Below are 16,552 nucleotides of genomic sequence, written 5' to 3'. Positions count from 1 at the left end.
CAACATAGTCAACATGACTATTATATTCCTAACATCGTCATCATGACTATTACACTCCCAACATAATCATGATGACTATTCCAACATGGTAATGCCTTCCCAGCATCATCATCGATACAAATAGTAGAAAAAAACGATTATGTACTGTAGTTTGTGTAACACCATCACCACCACTACTTGCGGGCTATTCATGCCCGTGCCATCTCTTGGGTGGCTTAATCTTCATATATCTTCACCACCACTATCATTATCCCCCCCCTCCCCCCCCGACCATCACCATTTACACCATCACTACTAAAACCACTATTCCCACCCATAGCCTTGCACAATGACTGTTAAGTATTACTATATTGCCAGGTAACTATATTTTGTGTTATCTAGGATATAATTATGGCTAGTAGTGCTGGATGGTATGGCTAGGTCGGAATCATAATAATTATACTCTCCAGTGGCCAAGTGAGTAGAGCGACGGGATTCCAGTCCCCCCTAAGGCAGAAAAAATGAGGTGTCTTCCAGTGACAGTCTGCGTCTCCTCGGGCTCTCCCAGGGTGTTTGAAGTATACACAATGAGGCCTGGGGAGTGGGAGAGGTGTGCTGCAGTTGAGCAGCAATACACAGTACTCGACGCACAGAAACAACTTGCTGCACACGCCCTCGGCAAACGTCAGACAAAGGTCTCACACCGTAAAAATAAGGACAAGAAAGATGAAGTAAAAGAGCGCCGCCAGAGGATGGTGAGGATTACACTGGATAACGGGAAGGTTCCCCCACGCCACCCTCCTCCAACCCGCGCCATCGTCTCCCACTGAACACTGCGAGAATGAAGGATTTATATTATTTACTTTAATTTAATTTCTTTTAATTTTGAAGTGGACTGCTTTTTAATATTTAACCTGTTAGGTGTTTATCCATACACATAGCGAGGCTTTAAATGTACATATAGCTTATACAACAATTGGTGGTTATAAATAAACTACAGTATAATGTGTGTTAGTTTTATTGTAACCGTATAATGGGTTAGTGTAACTGGTAAGAAAGCCTGTTGGGGATGCCAGAGCATGCAAGATGTCTGTGGTGTCTTGTAGGTGGTACAGCTCTCTTTGACTTCACATGGATAACAAGCTTACCTGCCAACATGTTAGGCTATAATACTTGCACAAACATGTAAGGTACAGGTGTGCCACATAAAATGAAAAGTGTAATAATAATTATAATAATAATAATGGGGCTTACTCTTTGTTTGGGATTGATCCACTACATAACAGCAATGAACTATCCAATATTCTCGGATTGGACGGTAGAGCGACGGTCTCGCTTCGTGCAGGTCAGCGTTCAATCCCTGACCGCCCAAGAATGAGACCATCATTCTGTGTGTGAATGAGTCACACACAGAAACTATCTAGCTAGAATTAAACGAAAAAATAAAAACCTTATAATAGGAGTTATTTACTGGCCACCAAACTTAGGCAGAATGGAAGCAAAGCATCTATGGGATGAAATATCTAGGTCAAACAGTATTTGTGTCATGGGTGACTTTAATTTTAGTGGAATAAACTGGGTTAACAGAACAGGGAATAACGAATCGGAAGATTTTCTAGAAATAATTGACGATTGCTTTCTTAGACAACACATTAAGGAACCAATGCGAGAAAATAATATTTTAGATTTAGTGTTAACTTACCCAAATTAAAGAAAACGAAATAGGAAGTGAGTTAGGGAACAGTGATCACAATGAAATCAGATTTAGCATAGAATGGAATAGATTTGTTGAAGAAAATTCTGTTAAAGTGCCAGATTTTCGAAAAGCTGATTTTAATGATCTTTGGGTAAAATAATCTGTTGAGGGGGGTAATATATGTTGGAAAGTCCTGAGCATGAGGGGTGGGCGAGTCTTGAGGCGAGACGTGAACTCAGCGATGGGTGATGTAAAAAGGATTTCGATGTGTATTCAAAATATGACTTATTTAAAAGCCTTCTGAGCAAAGCACAGGAACGTAGTATACCATACAAATTGAATAGATTGAAAAATAATGATCCGAAATGGATAGCAAAATATCTGAAAAACCTAATAGGTATAAAGAGTGCTTGGTACAAATCGATAAGGAATGGGGAAGTCAGTTTAGAATAAGAATTCGTCCAACTTGTTAGAAATGTTAAAAAAAGAGATAAAAGGGGCAAAAAGGAAGCTATGAAGTTTGCATAGCAGGGAAAGCGAAGATAAATCCTAAAGTGCTTTTTCAGTTATGTCGAATAAAGATTAGGAAAAGGATAGGTCACTTAAAAACTGAGAATGGTCCGATAACTGCAAATGACGAAGGGATGTGTAGTATTTTTAATACAAAAATTATCTCAGGATTTACTAAAGAAGAACTTAACTCTATGACTTCAGCCAAACAAGTCTATGTGGGTGGGGAAGAGGACAGGTTGATTAGTTTAGCAGTTACTAGGGAGGATGTTATTAAACAAATAGTGAAAATCAAGCCAAACAAATCCCCAAGGCCGGAAAAAGTGTTTGCCAGGGTGCTTAGGGAATGCAAAAAAGAGCTTAGCAAGACATTGTCTACCATATTATTAAATCACTAAAGTCAGGCGAGTGCCAGTGTCGTGGAAGGTTACTAATATTGTACCAATTTTCAAGAGAGGAGATTAGCTTCAAGTCAATTGTTGGAAAATTACTTGAATCGATAACTGCAAATACCATTCCTCTTCATCTTGAAAAACATAAATTATTAAATGATTCACAACATGCATTTACATATGCATGTAAATGCATATGTAACCATGTTCATGGTTAACAGATTTGCTATAAATTTAGTCCAGCATAGTTGAGGCAGTTGATGGTCAGGTTTGTGATGGTGTGTACCTTGACTTTAGCAAAGCTTTTGATACAGTGCCACATGAAAGACTGCTTAAAAAGATAGAGGTTCATGGTATTGGGGGGTGCTATATTAGGTTGGATTAGGGCATGGCTATAAAAAATGAAATAGAGAGTTAGTATAAATGGGGTTAGGCCAGACTGGGCAAATGATATAAGTGGAGTGCCTCAAGGTTCTGTCCTGAGACCTCTGTTATTCATAATATAAAATGTATTCCCTCTTTGAGAATACATTTCAAATTTTCCCTAACATATATGGCTACTCCCCCTCCTCGTCTAATATATCTGTGTGAAATAGTTTAAATCCATTTATTTGAGATTCAGCTAATATTTCTCTATTTTCTACATTCATCCACGTTTCGGTAAGTGCAATAATATCTATTCTATTCTTTCCGTGCATACAAGAACATTTAAATCGTTTATTTTGTTTCTTAGACTCCTACTGTTCGTCAAAATAACAAAACACCCCTAAGTGTTTTGTTATTTTGAGGCTCCACTCCTTCCCTGATCATTTTGCCAAGTTGTTTCTCCCGCAAACACATACCTTTATTACCTCCTCTCTCTATGTCAGTTCCCATACCACTATCTATTAACAGTTTTAACTCAAACCAACCCCTCCCACCACAGGTTCCAGTGAGTTGGCCACAGCAACAACCCCAGCCCTGGATAGATGCACCCCATCCCAAGCATACATGTCATTTCTTCCATAGAATTGTTCCCAGTTATCTATAAATGATATTGCATTTGATTTGTAATATTTCTCTAGCCAGCAATTGATAGCAAGTGTCCTCGACAACCATACACTTCCAACTCCCTTTCTTTGAAGAATGCCACATATGATCGCTGGGTTCTGAGGCTATTAGTTCTTAGGCTAGGGTAGGACACTGGGATTTATTAATCAAACCGTTAGTAACAAGACGCCTGGTCTTGTTCTACAGCTATGTCTTGCTCTGGTTAGGCCCCATTTAGATTATGCTGTTCAGTTTTGGTTACCTTACTATAGAATGGATATAAATTCACTTGAACGTGTCCAGCGTAGGATGCCAAAGTTAATTCCCCAAATTAGAAACCTGTCATATGAAGAGAGGTTAACAAAGCTTAAATTTCATTTGCTGGAAAGGCAAAGTGTTAAGGGTGACATGATAAGAGTTTACAAGTGGACGAATGGACATAACAAAGGAATATTAATAGGGTATTAAAAGTATCAACACATGACCGAACACGAAACAATGGTTTAAATTGGATAAGTTTAGATTTAGTAAAGACTTGGGTTAAATACTGGTTCGGTAACAGGGTTGTTGCTCTGTGGAACCAGTTACTGCGTAACGTGGTGGAGGTGGGGTCCCTCGATTGTTTCAAACGTGGGTTGGGCAGGTATATGTTCATAGACAACTGGGAACACTTCTATGGAAGAAATGAAATGTATGCTCGGGATGGGGTGCATCTATCGAGGGCTGGGGCTGTTGCTGTTGCGAACTCGTTGGAACCAGTGGTAAGAGGCGTTTGTTTGGGTTTAAACTGTTAGTTGATAGTGGTATGGGAATTGATTTGGAGGAAGTAATAAAAGTATGTGTTTGTGGGAGAAAAGAATTGGCAAAATGATCAGGGAAAGAGAAGGGCCTCAAAATAGCAATTCACTTAGGGTATATAACACTAACACTAGAAGTCTAAGAAATAAAATATAGGATTTAAATGCTCTTGTCTGCACAGAAAAAATAGATATTATTTTGAAACGTGGATTAATGTAGAAAATAGAGAGCTATTAGCTAAATATCAAATAAATAGATTTAAACTATTTCACACACATAGATATATTAGACGAGGAGGGGGAGTAGCCATATATGTTAGGGACAATTTGAAATGTAGTCTCAAAAAGGGAATCAAAACTGAGCCACATACATAAATTTTTGGATAGAATTAAACGAAAAAGCAAATAATATTATAATAGGAGTTATATATAGGTCACCAAATTTAGACAGAATGGAAGCAAAGCATCTATGGGATGAAATATCTAGAGCATCTAGATCTAACAGTATTTATGTCATGGGTGACTTTAATTTTAGTGGAATAAACTGCTTGAACAAAACAGGGAATAATGAAGCAGAAGATTTTACTGAATTAATTGACGATTGCTTTCTTACGCAACACATTAAGGAACCAACGCGGGGAAATAATATTTTATATATAGTGTTAACTAACAGGGAAATATAAATTAAGGAAATCGAAATAGGGAGTGAGCTAGGGAACAGTGATCATAAAGAAATCAGATTTAGCACTGAATGGAATAGATCTGTAGGAGAAAATTCTGTTAAAGTGCCTGATTTTCGAAAAGCTGATTTCAATATCCTAAGAAATTTTTTGGGTCAAATAGATTGGAAAGTCTTGGATATGAGTTGTGGGCCAGTATTGGAGCTAGACGTGAACCCAGCGACAGGTGACGGAAAAGGGGTTTTCGATGTGAATTCAAAATATAACCTATTTAAAAATATTCTAACCAAAGCCCAGGAATGTAGTATTCCGTATAAATTGAATAGATCGAATACTAATATTCGAAAGTGGATAACAAAGGATCTGAAGAACCTTATAGAACATAAGAACATATGAACAAAGGTAACTGCAGAAGGCCTATTGGCCCATACAAGGCAGCTCCAATCTATAACCACCCAATCCCACTCATATACTTGTCCAACCTGCGCTTGAAACAATTGAGGGACCCCACCTCCACCACGTTACGCGGTAATTGGTTCCACAAACCAACAACCCTGTTACCGAACCAGTATTTACCCAAGTCTTTCCTAAATCTAAACTTATCCAATTTATACCCATTGTTTCGTGTTGATACTTTTAATACCCTATTAATATCTCCTTTGTTATGTCCATTCATCCACTTGTAAACCTCTATCATGTCACCCCTAACTCTTCGCCATTCCAGTGAATGCAATTTAAGCTTTGTTAATCTTTCTTCATATGAAAGGTTTCTAATTTGGGGAATTAACTTAGTCATCCTACGCTGGACACGTTCAGGTGAATTTATATCCATTCTATAGTAAGGCGACCAAAACTGAACTGCATAATCTAAATGGGGCCTAACCAGAGCAAGATATAGCTGAAGAACCACACAAGGTGTCTTGTTACTAACGCCTCGATTAATAAATCCCAGCGTTCTATTTGCCTTATTACGAACATTCATGCATTGATCCTTTTGTTTTAAATCCTTTCTTATCATAACTCCCAGATCCCTTTCGCAATTCGTCTTCGCAATCTCAACACCATCTAGCTCCTATCTTGTAACTCTATCATCATTACCTAGCCTCAAAACTTTACATTTATCAGCATTAAATTGCATCTGCCAATCCTTTGACCATTTCAAAACCCTATTTAGATCAACTTGAAGTGATAGTGAGTCTTCTTCCGTGTTAATTTCCCTGCCGATTTTTGTATCATCGGCAAATTTGCAAATGTTGCTACTCAAACCTGAATCTAAATCATTGATATATATTATAAACAACATAGATCCCAGGACAGAGCCCTGAGGATCTCCACTTACAACATTTTCCCACCCTGACTTAACCCCATTTATACTAACTCTGTTTCCTTTGGAATAGCCATGCCCTAATCCAACTTAATATAGCACCTCCAATACTACGAGCCTCTATTTTTTTAATCAGTCTTTCCTGTGGCACTGTATCAAAAGCTTTGCTAAAGTCAAGGTACACATCACATTCCTTACCACTATCAACTGCCTCAACTATGCTGGAATAAAAAGATAGCAAATTTGTTAAACACGAATGGACATTTGTAAAACCATGTTGCGACTCGTTTATTAATTTGTGTTTTTCAAGATGAAGACGAATTTTATTTGCAATTATCGATTCAAGTAACTTTCCCACAATAGACGTTAGGCTAATTGGTCGATCGTTTGACGCAAGTGATCTATCTCCTTTCTTAAAAATTGGTATCACATTAGCAACTTTCCATAACTCTGGCACTCTGCCTAACTCTATTGATTTATTAAATATGGTAGACAGTGGCTCGGAAAGCTCCTCTTTGCATTCTTTAAGCACCCTGGTAAACACTTCATCCGGCCCTGGGGATTTGTTTGGTTTGAGTTTAACTATTTGTTTAATTACATCCTCCCTGGTAACTGCTAAACTAGTCAACCTGTCCTCGTCCAACCCGTTCTCGCAAATTTAATAAGTCAATATTGACTTATTAAATATGTGCATAGGTGACATACTTAACATAATAGATACCCTTAAAAAGATTCATAGAAAACGCCGACCTTACCTAACCTTGTTAGTATCTTAAGATAAGCATCTTATTGCTTCGTAATTACAATTATTACCTAACCTATAATAGGTATAGGTTAAGTAATAATTGTAATTACGAAGCAATAAGATGCTTATATTAAGATACTAACAAGGTTAGGTAAGGTCGGTGTTTTCTATGAATCTTTTTAGGGGTATCTATTATGTTTAGTATATCACCTATGCACGTAGTTAATAAGTCAATATTGACTTTACGAATTTGCGAGAACGGGTTGCCTCGTCCCCACCCACATAGACTTGTTCGGCTGAAGGCATATTGTTATGTTCCTCTTTAGTAAATACAGATATAAAATATTTATTAAAAATACTACTCATCTCTTCATCATTATCTGTTAGTTGATCTGTCTCAGTTTTTAATGGAACTATCCTCTCCTTAATCTTTGTCCGGTATAATTGGAAAAACCCTTTAGGATTTGTCTTTGCTTGCTCTGCTATGCGAACTTCATATTTTCTTTTTGCTTTCCTTATCTCTTTTTTAGTATTTCTAACCAGTTGTACGAATTCCTGTTCTAAACTGACTTCCCCATTCTTCATCATTTTGTACCAAGCTCTCTTTTTACCAATAAGGTTCTTCAGATCCTTTGTTATCCACTTTGGATCATTAGTATTCGATCTATTCAATTTATATGGTATACTACATTCCTGGGCTTCGCTTAGAATATTTTTAAATAGGTTATATTTTGAGACCACATCGAAAACCCCTTTTACGTCACCTGTCGCTAAGTTCACGTCTAGCTCCAAGACTGGCCCACACCCCATTCCCAAGACTTTCCAATCTATTTGACCCAATAAATTTAATAGGTAAAATGAGAGCGTGGTACAAATGGATTAAGAATGGGGAAGTCTGTTTAGAACAGGAATTCGTACAACTGGTTAGAAATACTAAAAAAGAGATAAGGAAAGCAAAAAGAAACTACGAAGTTCGCATAGCAGAGCAAGCAAAAAACAAATCCAAAAGGGTTTTTCCAATTATACCGGACAAAGATTAGAGAAAGGATAGGTGCATTAAAAACTGAGACAGGTCAAGTAACAGATAGTGATGAAGAGATGAGTAGTATTTTTAATAAATATTTTATATCTGTATTTACTAAAGAGGAACTTAACAATATGCCTTCAGCCGAACAAGTCTATGTGGGTGGGGACGAGGACAGGTTGACGAGTTTAGCAGTTACATAAGAACAAAGGTAACTGCAGAAGGCCTGTTGGCCCATACGAGGCAGCTCCTATTTATAACCACCCAATCCCATTCATATACATGTCCAACCCGCGCTTGAAACAATCGAGGGACCCCACCTCCACAATGTTACGCGGCAATTGGTTCCACAAATCAATAACCCTGTTACTGAACCAGTATTTACCCAAGTCTTTTCTAAATCTAAACTTATCCAATTTATACCCATTGTTTCGTGTTCTGTCTTGTGTTGATACTTTTAATACAAGACAGAAGGGAGGGAGGATGTTCTTAAACAAAGAGTAAAACTCAAACGAAACAAATCCCCAGGGCCGGATGAAGTGTTTGCCAGGGTGCTTAAAGAATACAAAGAGGAGCTTTGCGACCCACTGTCTACCATATTTAATAAATCAATAGAGTCAGGCAGAGTGCCAGAGTTATGGAAAGTTGCTAATGTGCTCAAGTCAGGTGCTGTCACAGTGAGAGGTTATGTTAGCTGGAGCTCCGATTATAGTAATATTATTACAGCAATAATGGAAGGATTAGTGAAGGAACTGGTCAATCTAGTTGGAGATCTGAGGACAGAGCTGGATTCGCTACGGGAGGAGGTACGACAGCTGAAACAACATCAGGAAGAAACAAAGGAGGCGATCAGTATTAAAAAGACCTCGTCTTGGCAGGTTGTAAAGGACAGGGGTCTTAAGAAGACCTTGACAAAACCGACACCTAATAGCCTAAGGACTTCTAACGCATTTGATGTGTTAGAGGACGAGTGCTGTGGCGAACCTGTAGTTCAACGAGGAGGCAAAGGCAAAGCAACGAAGAGCATTGAAGCGTAGGTCCCTCAAAGTGCCCTAAAGGAAAAGGGAGGAACGAAGCGAATTATGGTTGTGGGAGATTCCCAGGTGAGGTATTTAGACAGAACGTCTATTTAGAACGAACGTCTAATAATCCCGAAGAATTATATTAATAATTATAATATTGATAATAAAAATAATAATAAATGAAAATATTAACTAATAAAAATAGTGATTATAATCATAATATGTTTGAGCAAATGATAAGATCTGACACACAGAACCAGGGTCTGGGGGTTAACAAATTTACCTCCTTCCTTATTCATCGGTACCTTCCCTACTCTTCGCAGCTTTCCCTACCCTTCAACACCTTCCCTACCCTTCACCGCTTTCCCTACCCTTCACCACCTTTCCTGCCCTTCACCACCTTCCCTGTCCTTCACCGCTTTCCCTACCTTTCACCACCTTTCCTGCCCTTCACCACCTTCCCTACCCTTCACCACCTTCCCTACCCTTCACCACCTTCCCTACCCTTCACCACCTTCCCTACCTTTCACCACCTTTCCTGCCCTTCACCACCTTCCCTACCCTTCACCACCTTCCCTACACTTCACCACCTTCCCTACCCTTCACCACCTTCCCAACCCTTCACTTTCCCTGCCCTTCACCATTTCCCCTGCCCTTCACCGAATTCCCTAACATTCACCACCTTCCCTGCCCTTTAATACCTTCCCTTCCCTTCACTACCTTCCCTGCCCCTCACCACCTTCCCTGCCCTTCACCACTTTCCCTTCCCTTCCCTTCACCACCTACCCTGCCCTTCACCACCTTCCCTTTCCTTACCTGCTTGATTCCTGCTTGATGGGGTTCTGGGAGTTCAACTCCCCGAGGCCAGGCTCGACTTGTGAGAGTTTGGTCTACCGATATTTCCTATAGTCGCTGGGAGAACGTTGAATAACCGCGGACCTCCGATGTTTATACAGTGTTCTCTGATTGTGCCTATGGCACCTCTGCTCTTCACTGGTTCAATCCTGCATTTTCTTCCATATCGTTCACTCCAGTACGTTGTTATTTTACTGTGTAGATTTGGTACTTGGCCCTCCAGTATTTTCCACGTGTATATTATTTGGTATCTCTCTCGTCTCCTTTCTAGAGAGTACATTTGGTGAGCTTTGAGACGATCCCAATAATTTAGGTGTTTATCTCGTCTATGCGTGCCATATATGTTCTCTGTATTCCCTCTATTTCAGCAATCTCTCCTGCTCTGAAGGGGGAAGTGAGTACTGAGCAGTACTCGAGACGGGACAACACAAGTGACTTGAAGAGTACAACCATTGTGATGGGATCCCTGGATTTGAAAGTTCTCGTAATCCATCCTATCAATTTTCTGGCTGACGGAATATTTGCTTGGTTATGCTCCCTAAACGTTAGATCGTCGGACATCATTATTCCCAAATCCTTGACATGCTGTTTTCCTACTATGGGGTGATTCGATTGTGTTTTGAACCCTATATTATGTTTCAGATCCTCCTTTTTGCCGTACCTGAGTACCTGAAATTTATCACTGTTAAACATCATGTTATTTTCTGATGCCCAATCGAAAACTTTGTTGATATCTGCTTGTAATTTTTCAATGTCTTTAGCAGAGGTAATTTTCATGCTGATTTTTGTGTCATCTGCGAAAGATGTCACGAAGCTGTGACGTGTATTTTTGTCTATAACTTATATGAGAATATGAAACAGTAGCGGTGCAAGGACTGTACCTTGAGGAACAGAGCTTTAACTGCGCTTGGACTCGATTTTCTTTGATTGACTGTTACTCTTTGTGTTCTGTTCGACAGGAAATTGAGTATCCAGCGTCCTACTTAACCAGGTTTTCCCATTGACCTCAGTTTGTGTGCTATCACCCCATGGTCACATTTGTTGAACGCATTTGCAAAGTCTGTGAATACAACATCTGCATTTTGCTTTTCTTCTAGAGCTTCTGTGATTTTGTCATAGTGGTTGAGTAACTGAGACAGACAGGATCTGCCCGCTCTAAATCCATGTTGTCCTGGATTGTGTAGCTCATTATTTTCAACAAAACTAGAAATTTGATTCCTAATCACTCTTTCAAATACTTTTATTATGTGTGATGTTAATGCAACTGGTCTATATTTTTTCGCCAAGGCTTTACTACCCCCTTTGTGCAGAGGAGCTATATCTGCAGATTTAAGAGCAGCTGGTATCTCCCCTGCATCCAGGCTCTTTCTCCAAATTATGCTGAGCGCTCGCGCTACTGGTACTTTACATTTCTTTATGAATATTGAATTCCACAAATCCGGCCCAGGAGCTGAGTGCATGGCATATTGTCAATTTCTCTTTCAAAGTCTTCCTAGTTCATGTTAATATCCATTATATTATCTGCAGCTTGAATGTCATTTATAAAGAAGCTGTCTGGGTCATCAACTTTCATGTTGTTTATTGGTGTGCTAAACATAGCCTCATACTGGCTTCTTAGAATTTCACTAATCTCTTTGTTGTCCTCTGTGTACGTACCTTCATTTGTAATTAACGGTCCAATACTGGCCGAGGTTTGTGATTTTGATTTTGCGCATGTGAAAAAATATTTTGAATTTTTCTTTATCTCTTGTATATCTTTCTGTTCCAATTCCATTTCCTCAGACTCATATGATCGCTTCAACATTTGTTCTATTTCTTCGATCTCCCTGCTTAGGTTTATTTTTCTTTCTTGTGATAATTAAGTCTGCCGGAGCATTTCCGATATTTTTTTTCCTTCTCCTGTACAGTCGTTTGCGTTCTCTTTCTAGAGTGGTCCTCTTTCTGACCCTCCTCACAGGCCCGTGCTTCAAGCAGACCTTGTAAGCTTCAGCTGTCAGTTGAGCTATTCCCTGTGTGGGAGTTTTGTCGCTTAAGACAGTCTCCCATTGAATGGTTGCAAGGTCTACATTTATTTTTTCCCAGTCGATCCTCTTATTGTTGAAATTGAATTGATTGAATACTTCTTCTTGCTTGTTGGGTCTCTTAGACCTACTTCAGTTATTTATGCTAGTTCGCACTTCAATGAGCTTATGGTCTGAGTATGTCGTATCTAAGATTGTAATGTCTCTGATTAGTTCATCATTGTTTGTGAATAACAAGTCTAGTGTGTTTTCGTTCCTAGTTGGTTCTGTAATCTGTTGATTGAGCGGGAATTTGTCACAGAATCTCTAACGTTCTCTGACCGGTGGTTGGTTATTTCCTGGGCCATTCTCTGCTATGATATTTGTGTTTACCATTCTCCATCTTTTACTTGGTAAATTGAAATTTCCAAGAAAGATAATATCTGGAGATGGGTTTGCTAGGTTATCAAGGATGTTCTCTATTTTGTGCATCTACTCTGTGAATTCCTCAACCGTTGTATCTGGCGGTTTATATATTAGAATAATAATTAGGTTTAATTTTTCTACCTTAATTCCAAGTACCTCTACCACTTCATTGGTTGAATTTAGTATCTCTGTGCATACCAGGTCTTCTTTAATATACAGACCTACTTCTCCATTTGACCTAGTTTTTCTGTCACATCTATATAGATTATAATTTGGAATCCAGATTTCACTATCCATGTAATCTTTATATGGGGTTCCATGAATGCCCCAAATATTGAGTTTGACTCTAATAGGAGGTTATTTATGAACTTAACTTTATTTCTTGACTTTGGCTTTAAACCTTGAATGTTTGCAAATATGAATGATTGTCCATATTGTGTGTCACTTCTAGAAGGTTTTGGTAGTTCTCTCTCCTCTCTACCCTGACCCAGGGCGTGTTGTTGTGGCAATGGTTTGTCCAGTTTTGGAAGTGATACTGGGGAGTGTGGTAGTGTCTGTGTAGTTGGGGTGTGTAGTATGCGTGAGCTTGATGACGAACCATAGTCCAGTCATAGGCATTTTCCCCTCTCCATCCGTACTCCTGCAACGTTTCTGCCTGTCTGTTTTTCCCTCTGTTTCTGCCAGCCTCTAAAAAATTTCCAGGGCTATTATATTGGACTTTCTCTCTTATATAGCGCTGTGTACCTCTGACGTGGAAATCAGGGCAATGAAGATCGAAGCATTTCCTCTCATTCATTGAGAGTTTGCATAGCTTAGGGTGAAAATATCTACACTCTGTATGAAAACGACATCTGCCTTTCCCTAACCAGTTTCCACATTTCCGTGGGTGCATGAATGTGCATTCCTTGCCTCTGGTCCCATATATGCACTGTCCTTTTGCATAGTACCTGCAAATATTTTCATCTGAGCTTGTATTCTTATTGTTTGTACCCATGCACGACTTGGCTACCTCTGTATTTTTTGTTCCAACTTTCTCGTTTCAGCATTCTTGCTCGGTATTGCCCTTATCTTTCTCCTTGTTGCTTTCGTCTTTCTCATTTGTGTTCTCGTCCATCTCATTTTTTCTCTCCTTATTCATATCACTAGAGCCCTTCACCACCTTCCCTGCCCTTCACCGCCTTCCCTTCCCTTCACCTTCTATAACTTATGTACAGGTGGATCAAGCTCATCCTCGGACATGTCTCTGAGTTGTTGAGGAGACTGGTCTCCTAGTCATGCAACCATTACTGGGTTGGCATGTTGGTGGTCTACAGGTGCAGATTGTTCTAGCCGTAATACTGGACTGTTAGTAAATAGCCACCTGCAGATGGTAACAAGTTCATACCTTGTTTTTTTTTTCCTTTTCTTTGATTAACTTATGGTAGACATCTGATCCCATAAGGATTCCAATATTGGAAAGGTTGTCTGATGTGATTTTATCAGCCAAATGAATTCCCTTTTCTTCCAGGAATTTGGCTGTTGTCACTAGACCATATACATACAGGTCTTTTGGGAATCTATCTACTACCAGAGCTTGTATTTTTCGGACATAACCTCCTAAACGTACTTTGGGTTGCACTACCCTGAAGACTCGGGCTCCTGAGTTAGTCAGGAATCCTGCTATGTCTATACGTGTCTCTCTTACAGTTTAGTTTCAGTGCATCTACCAACTCCTTTGATATAAAGGCCATTCGGGATCCTTGATCAAATAATCCACATACGGTGGCTTTGGACTTTCCATTTTTAATGATCAATCGTGCAGTAGGTAGAGCTGATTTATGATCAGACCTTGGTGAGAAGACACTTATGTCAGGTAACACAGTACAAAGCTGTATTGAGGTGGTAGTTCCTTCCTCCTCCTGTGGTTAACAGACTTTGTACTTCAGTCCCCACAAAGTGCTGTATGGTGTTGACCCTTATGGCATCTATTGCAGGTGCGTATTTGAGTTGTACAGGTGTCGGGATTATGTGCTTTTATACACTTAGTATATTTACATAACTCCTTGAGTCGTTTTATGCGTGTAGCACGATCGGTGTAAAGTTTGCAATAATATATGGAATGTGGTTGTCCACAGAACACACATGGTCTCCAGACGTTAACAGCATCTTGAGGAGTCACCCTTTTGGGTGACGCGTTAACTGTAGGTTTGGAGGGACCAACTGCATATGTGCCCACACTGCCTTGTGTCCACTTTGGGGAGGAGGAAGTTGTTTTAGATTTGTTTGGAGTACTGTTTGTACTCTGTTGTTTACTATTAGTGGAAGACGAAGGTTTAGATGTTGCTTTTCCATCTGGGTTATATCTTTGTCGTTCTATGATGGAACGTAAACCTTCTGAAATCTCCTTTACAGTCAGAGAAGATTTGTTATACAAGACAAACAACTTATTCAGTACGTCACAGGGTAATTTGCGTTTTGTATGGACTTGGATTATCCAGTCTGACGCATCTAGAGTTACTTTATTTTTAAGTGCCTTGAGCAAAGACTCAAGCTCCAATCTAAAGGCTTGGAGTGAGTCTGCTGTTTTATTTGGAGGGTTAATGTCCAACAGCTTTTGGGTTAGAAGTCTGATAGTCCTTTCTGGCTTAGCATAATTATCCTTAAGGAGCTGTACGGCATTGTCATAACCGTCATCAGTGAATATCAGATAACAGACCACCTGTAATGCTTCATCCTTTAAGACTCTGTAAATATGTAAATTTTGTCGTCTTTGCTACATTGGCATTAGAATCCACAGAATCGACAAATTTGTTCCAGAAGTTGTCCCAACTCTCGCCCTCTGTATCAGAGAAAGTTGGGAGACTGAGTGATGGCAATTTGACTTCTGGTTGTGTCTGGTTTTGGGAAGCTGTGGCTGCAATATTTGTATTGGCCTTATATGTGGTTATTATATCGTCAAAGTGTTGTAACTTTGCAAGCATTGCAGCTTCGTAATCTGAGTATTCTTGTATTACATCATCCATTGCCTCTTCAGTGATACTCATTAGGTTAAGGACATCTTGATATTTTATTATTTGTTGAAGCACATGCTGATATTTAATCTGTGCAACCTTATAATAGTTTTCCAGTGATGTATAATTAACAGGAGTTTGATTGCTTAAATCCTCACATTTTTTTATTTGTCGTGTTAAGTGGCCCCTCATGCCAGTGAGGGTCGCTTATACAATTTTGGCAGTAGACATCTTGGAAGTACTTGCTGGTCGTGTTGGACTTGCGCTTGGACTATTTCTGGTACTTGAATTAGTAGAGCCACTAGTTTCCGAACTAGAGCTGCTTATCACTTAAAAAAATACACTATATAATCATACCCTCTATAATTTGAGTGGTAAGCCTGCATCAATGCTGGAATTCCTCAAGCTAGCCCTTCTTTATCACTCTTGGTTGGTACAGAGACACAGGTTAACACTCAAAGGTGAAATGATTATAGTTAAATTATGACTATAGTTATGGAAATATTATGTTGACAACATAACTAGGGTTGTCATGAATACTGCCAAAAAATATGTACTTGCTAGGTTGTAGTATATGTTCAACTCTAGACAAGTGTAAAATTCTTACCCTTACACCAGGTTAGCACAATAAATTAGACTAAGTTGCTGAACAACACCAGCCTATAATGTCCTACCCTTGTGCAAGAATTAGTTGTAAATAATGTGGCATGCAGTAATTGTTACTGTAGTGGTGCAATATTAAAAGTAATTTTATATAAACTTAAAATTAAAAAAAACATTTACATTTATTATTAACTTAAGAATAAATTAACCTCTTATCAACCTCTTGTAATGAAAAAGCACAAGTGTTCTTTTGGTACAGGCCTCGGAACAATAATAGTGCTTGTTGTAAGTTCTGTTTGCTATGAGCCGAGATTGAAAAAGTTAGGCTAGAAAAATGCAAAATGTATAGCAGTGTCCTCCTGCTATAATTAATGTATATGTAATATTGCACTAATGTTATATATATAGATCAGGATCTTATATCTAGGTGCAAAGGACCATAATTTGGTCCTGGTTACTGGTTAACTGAAATAATCATCT

The sequence above is a fragment of the Procambarus clarkii genome, chromosome 56, assembly GCF_040958095.1.
Source record: "Procambarus clarkii isolate CNS0578487 chromosome 56, FALCON_Pclarkii_2.0, whole genome shotgun sequence".
NCBI classification, from domain to species: Eukaryota; Metazoa; Arthropoda; class Malacostraca; order Decapoda; family Cambaridae; genus Procambarus; species Procambarus clarkii.
Note: the sequence above shows the minus strand (reverse complement) of the source record.